The sequence below is a fragment of the Vicugna pacos genome, chromosome 2, assembly GCF_048564905.1.
Source record: "Vicugna pacos chromosome 2, VicPac4, whole genome shotgun sequence".
NCBI lineage: Eukaryota > Metazoa > Chordata > Mammalia > Artiodactyla > Camelidae > Vicugna > Vicugna pacos.
This window is the reverse complement of record NC_132988.1, coordinates 123294579-123300522: the sequence shown is the minus strand read 5'-3', so window position 1 is coordinate 123300522 and position 5944 is coordinate 123294579. Positions and strand designations below refer to the sequence as shown.

The following is a 5944-nucleotide window of genomic DNA, read 5'->3' as shown; positions in this document are numbered from 1 at the left end:
TGTGCTCCTGGGGAAGTCAACCTGCAACAGCTGGTGTTCGGAGTGGTCCGAGACAGTTTCTGACAAGCTAGGATGAGGCTCGCTCCCAACTGGCAACGGGAACTCCGTCAAGAGTGGTAGGTGGTAGGCAGGCACAGGTGTGGATCATACTGCAAACCTTTCACTGGCAGTGAATTGGGAGGGTGTGCTGGGAAGAGGGAATTCACCCATATCAGGCTTTGGAGATGTTTGGAGAAAACAGTACTCTTAGGCTTTGAATGACTATTGTTAAGCACCATTATTGCTCTACAAAAAGATCTTGCCCTGTGGGCAAGGACCTGGCAACCCAAAGCCAGTTGTGACGCCTCAAGGGCCTTTTACTTTGCATACAAAGAAGTTCTCGCCTTTCTCGGTAGGATTGGAGACACTGAGAATTAGCAGTTACTGCTACTTGCAATAACATGGATGAATCTCACAAAATTGAGTGCAAGAAGTCAGACAGTAAAGGATAAATATTGCATAAATCTATATTCTCTAAAGTTGCTGAAACAAACTACTACAAATGGCTTAAACAACAAAAATTTATTATCTCACAGCTCTGGAGGTCAGAGGTCTGAGTTCATGATGTCAGCGGGGTTGGTTTCTTCTGCGAACTGTGAGGGAAGAATCTGTTCCAGTCTCTCTCCTTGGCTTGTAGGTGGCCACTTTCTATGTCTTCACATCATCTTCCTTCTTTATGTGTCTGTCCAAGATTCCTCTTATTTTTTTATTGAAGTGTAGTTCATTTACAGAATTATATTAGATTAAGGTGTATAGAATAATGATTCAATATTTTTATAGATTATACTCCCTTTAAAGTTACAACAAAATAATAGCTATATTTCCCTGTGCTGTACAATGTTATCCTTGTTGTCTATTTTATACATGGTAGTTTGTATCTCTTAATCCCATACACTTATCTTGCCCCTTCCCCCTCCCCTCTTCCCACTGGTATCCACTAGTTTGTTTTCTATATCTGAGTCTGTTTTTGTTTTGTTATATACATTTGTTTGTTCTACATTTTCATTCTACATGTAAAGGATAATATAATATATTTGTTTTTCCTCTATCTGACATTTTTACTAAGTATATTACTCTCTAGGTTCACCCACATAATTGCAAATAGCAGAATTTCATTCTTTTATGGCTGACTAATATTCCTTTGTGTATGTATACCACATCTTCTTCATCCATTCATCTGTTATTGGACACAAGGGTTGCTTCTATATATTGGCTATTGTAAATAAATAATGCTATTATGAACATCAGGGTGGAGGTAAGTCTCTTTTCAAGTTACTAGGGGTTTGGGGTTTTTTTGTTTGTTTGTTTGTTTGTTTTTTTTTTGGTTATATACTCAGCAGTGCAATTACTGGATCTTAAGCTAGTTCTACTTTTAGTGTTTTGAGGAATCTCTATTCTGTTTTCTCTAGTGGCGGCACCAATTTACATTCCTACCAACAATGTATGAGAGTTCCCATTTCTCTACATCCTTGCCAACATTTGTTATATATAGACACTTTGATGTTAGTCATTCTAACAGATGTGAAGCAATACTTTATCGTGGCTTTGATTTGCATTTTCCTAATAATTATTAATGTTGAGCATCTTTTCATGTGCCTGTTGGTCATCTGTATGTCTTCTTTAGAAAGACATCTCTTCAGGTCTTCTGCCTATTTTTTAATCAGTCTGTTTGTTTGTTTTTGATATTAAGTTGTATGAGCTGTTTATATATTTTGGATATTAGCCCCTTTTCCATCATATCATTTGCAACTATTTTCTCCCATTCAGTAAGTTGTCTTTTCATTTTGTTGATAATTTCCTTTTCTGTGCAAAAGCTTTTAAATTTCATTGGTCCCATTTGTTTAGTTTTGTTCTTATTTCTTTGGCCTTAAAAAACAGATCCAAAAAAAATATTGTTACAATTTATATCCAAGAGTATTCTGCCTGTTTCCTTGTAGCATTTCTGTGGCTTCTGGTCTTACACTTAGGTTTTTAATCCACTTTGAGTTTGTTTTTGTATACGGTGCAAGAGAATATGGTCTAAATTCATTCTTTTACAGGCAGCTGCCCCGTTTTCCCAGCTCCACTTACTGAGGAGACTGTCTGTTCTCCATTGTATATTCTTGCCTCCTTTGCTGTAGGTAAATTGACCACAGGTGTGTAAGTTTATTTCTGCGTTCTCTATTCCGTTGCATTGATCGATGTGTCTGGTTTTGTGCCAGTACACCCATTCTGTAATACAAGTATTTCATATCCCTGTAACTTCCCATATCCTATTTTCATCTCTCAGCTTGAAATTTTCTTTCCAACCTAACTGATGACTTCCTACTGATCCTTTAAGGTTAAGATTCATATGTGTTCCATTACTACTTAACAAAATAAAATTAGTTATTCTATCAATTGTAATTCTATAGCCCTATTTGGAGATATCTTATATTCTTTTCTCTACTTGTACGTGATAAAACAGTAAAAAAAAAAATTTAAAAGTGCATATTCTCATCTACAACTACAGAGACTGCAGTTTGTTGTATGTGTTGCTGTGTGTTATATGTGAGAGTCATGGATGAGAAGGAATTCAGAACTTTGAAATATTTCTAAGTAAACAGAAAACTATGTTTAATCATCAACTTAATCAAATAGTGTATGTATGTATGTCTAGGCTAGGGTTCTCTTTTTCCTTACTCTTTTCTTCTCAGCAAGGTAATGAGTATATTTTTTCATAAAATAGGCAAATTAAAAAGCAATAATATTAATAATACTGATACATCAAGCATTCCTCAAGTGCCAGGTACCAGGTTATTGTAAGCCTTACACATACTAACTTATATAACACTCCCATCAACCATCAAGGGCTTGGCACTATTATTATCTCTATCTTGTAGATAAAGAACTGGGACTCAAAGAGATTGAGTAACTTTCTATGGTCACAAAGCTCCTAGTGATAGAGCCAGTATTCAAATGTAACAACATTTTAGCCCTTCTTAAAGTCTTAACAATTTACTACCTAAAAAGGATTTAGTTTTCTTTCTTTGATGATATATTCTTGGTTTAAGATGTGGTTGCTATTTGTAAGGAAAGGGTTTACTTGACTATTAGGTATTAGACTGTTTGAAAACCTCTGAAAGTTTCAGGTTGCTTATTGCCATCATCAGCAGAGGATGACACAGCTGTGTGCTTCCAGGTTGGAGGCAGGACCCTGAAGAGGAGGCAGAGTTAGAGAAAAGACCAGGAAAACTTGGAGCGATGAGGGGAGAAGGAAGAAAACCATTGCGATGGGTCTTGTAGACATTCACCACAACTATGCTGTACTCTGGCCTGAAGTATAAAGAAATGTTTTTGCAACAGCCTTGGACTCCATGTGTGTGTGTAATGAACTAGTAGTAACACTGATGATGAGAACTGCTTCTCTTCCTGGACATTATGGGCACAACCTAGGGGTTACACACGAATGCAAGTTTACCAACAACGCACCATACAGTTTTTTTGCACAGAATAAGTATTTAATAAATATCTGTCTCCTTTAATTAAATTATGTATCACACACTTGATTTTTCCCACACAGAGTTCAACCTTTAATTCAACAGAACCAATAGGAAGGAATCAAACTAGTAAGATGTCGCTACATGCAGCTAATATGTTTATTGCAGTGGACTTAGTGATAAAAATAGATAAGATGAGAGAATTTTTAGAGAATGGGGAGATTGTAAAAGAATTTTTACTTTCAACCAGAGGCATAGAATCTTAACTTTCACTGAGAGGTAATGGGACATAGTAAAAAGACTCATAGACCAGTAATCAGAGACTACATTCTAGTTTTTGATCTACCATGAAAAGGCTGCATGATCTTAGGCAAGATTTGACTCTCCTTAACTTTCTCATGTCAGGAATATTGTGAGACTACAATAAAGTTGTCACAGCCCCACATTAAAAAAAAAGTGTTATTTTATTGTTGACCACACCACATTAGGCACTCCATAAAAATCTGCTGATCAAAATTAAGTGCCTTCATTTTAACACTTTAATGGCACATGTATATGTCCCTACTGATATATAAAAGTATAACGATAAAAGTAGGTGAAATGTCTTAATCATGTTATATACAATACTTACTTCTTACAATGACACTGTTACTGCTCTTGTTAAAACCATTTCACACATCAGGATTATAGAGGTTACATAACTGGTTATGAAGTTTCATAATTGGTAAGTACTAGAGAAAGGATTTAGCATCAGGCGACTGGACAGCAATATTCCACATCACTTCCATCATGAAATATTTTTTTGTTTAATACATAATTCTCTCTGAGCCCCTAAAATAGACATTCTCAGGGCAGAAAACATACACACTACAGGCTCACAATTGCAAAATAAGTCCCGCCCCACCCAGTTCAGATCTGTTTTAAAGGCAAACACACACACACATGCACACAGTTAGAGCCACATAATATTAATGAGTGCCAGGAGAATAGTACATGTCTGTGCTGAAATCTCTATGCTCATAGAGCTCTTTCTCATTTTCTAATTTCTTTGCTTTACATAATTATCATTTCCTGCAAAAATGGATGTAATTTGGAATATTTTGGTTAGGAAAGTTTCTATTAATTTTTAAAAAATGTTCTGCTTGCAATGTCACTAAGATAATCAGAACTGGTAATCCAAAGGAGTAATATTGTAGCAAGCACCCTTCCCATCACTGTACCACCAATCCCCAAGCAGTTCTTCAAAACAAACAAATCAAAAGTTTTATTCAGATGGCAATATTTACTTTAAATAGGAATTGAAATATGTGCTGAACCCATCAGAAAAGGTCTGCCTACCTGAGAACCATGGAGGCAGCCAATGATACATTAGCATGGATGTTAATTGTCTCCTTTTTGATGATGTGTACAAATTTGCATTCCAGCTACCTGTTTCCATGAGCAAGTATAAAATATTTACCACTTCTGGCATCTGACAAACTAATTACCTTCAAAAATTCAGCCAGAGTCTGCATAAAAATAAAATTAAAACTTTTAAAATAGTTTTCTTACAGTCTTTAACTTTATATTCTCTTTTAATTCTAAGCAGTCCTTGGGGCTAAAAATCTCAGGGTGCTGAAAAAGTTATTCAGCGATCCTAGAAATATAACTAAGGTCATGCCAGCAGTTTTTAAACACACTTTATGTGTTTAATTGAAAATCACATTTCCTTTACCTTCTTCCAGCATATATTGTACTCAACACCCTGAACACTAGCCCTCAGAATAAAGGAATGAATAATATATGAGTTGCTCTTTATTATGATTTGGAAGCCTGATTTAAAATTAATTTTCAAGACTATTATGGAATACCAAGTGTCGTATTCACTAGTACCTGTACGCCGCTTCCCAATTGCAATGTGCTGTTTGCCACGGCCATCTGTTCGAACACTCTCTCTTCCAACTTGAATATTGATGGAACCTCTTTCTCAAGGAAAAGAATTAGAGAGTTGAAGATCTTCATGTTTTTGCAGAAAGTTCATACAAAATTTGCACTCTGTAGCTAGGAACTATACAAAAAGTACAATGAGAGGAACTTGTGTAGTCGTTTGTGATTCGCTTGAGTGTGTCAGCAGAGTTTGATATCATATTTAAGCAATACGTCTTATTTCACAAATGCTTGTGAAGTGTGTAATGTGAAATCTGCAGGGACTATGGGATGTGAATGCAGTGAATAACTATGGAATGTAACCTAGCCTAAAGTAGTAATACTAGAAAAGAGGATTTTCATACCAATGAATGTTAAGAGCCCAAGCTAAAACCTTCAGCACATCATAATTATACTCACCAAGCAAGAAGGATTTCTTAATATTTAAAATAAGCATTTCTTGGTTGGCGGGTACATCAGTGATCATGAAAGTGAGGCATCTGTAAGTAGTATTTGACAGTTTCAAACTTGTAAAGCTATGT

The 5944-nt window shown here is 35.7% G+C and overlaps 1 long non-coding RNA gene across 1 annotated transcript; it reads left to right on the top strand.

Annotated features, from left to right (window-relative positions):
• Positions 1-579: 579 nt before the first annotated feature.
• On the top strand, positions 580-3362 carry LOC140700670 (uncharacterized). The gene is made up of 2 exons (XR_012079158.1): positions 580-672; positions 3200-3362. It is a non-coding gene; the product is annotated as an uncharacterized lncRNA (long non-coding RNA).
• The last annotated feature ends 2582 nt before the right edge of the window (positions 3363-5944 follow it).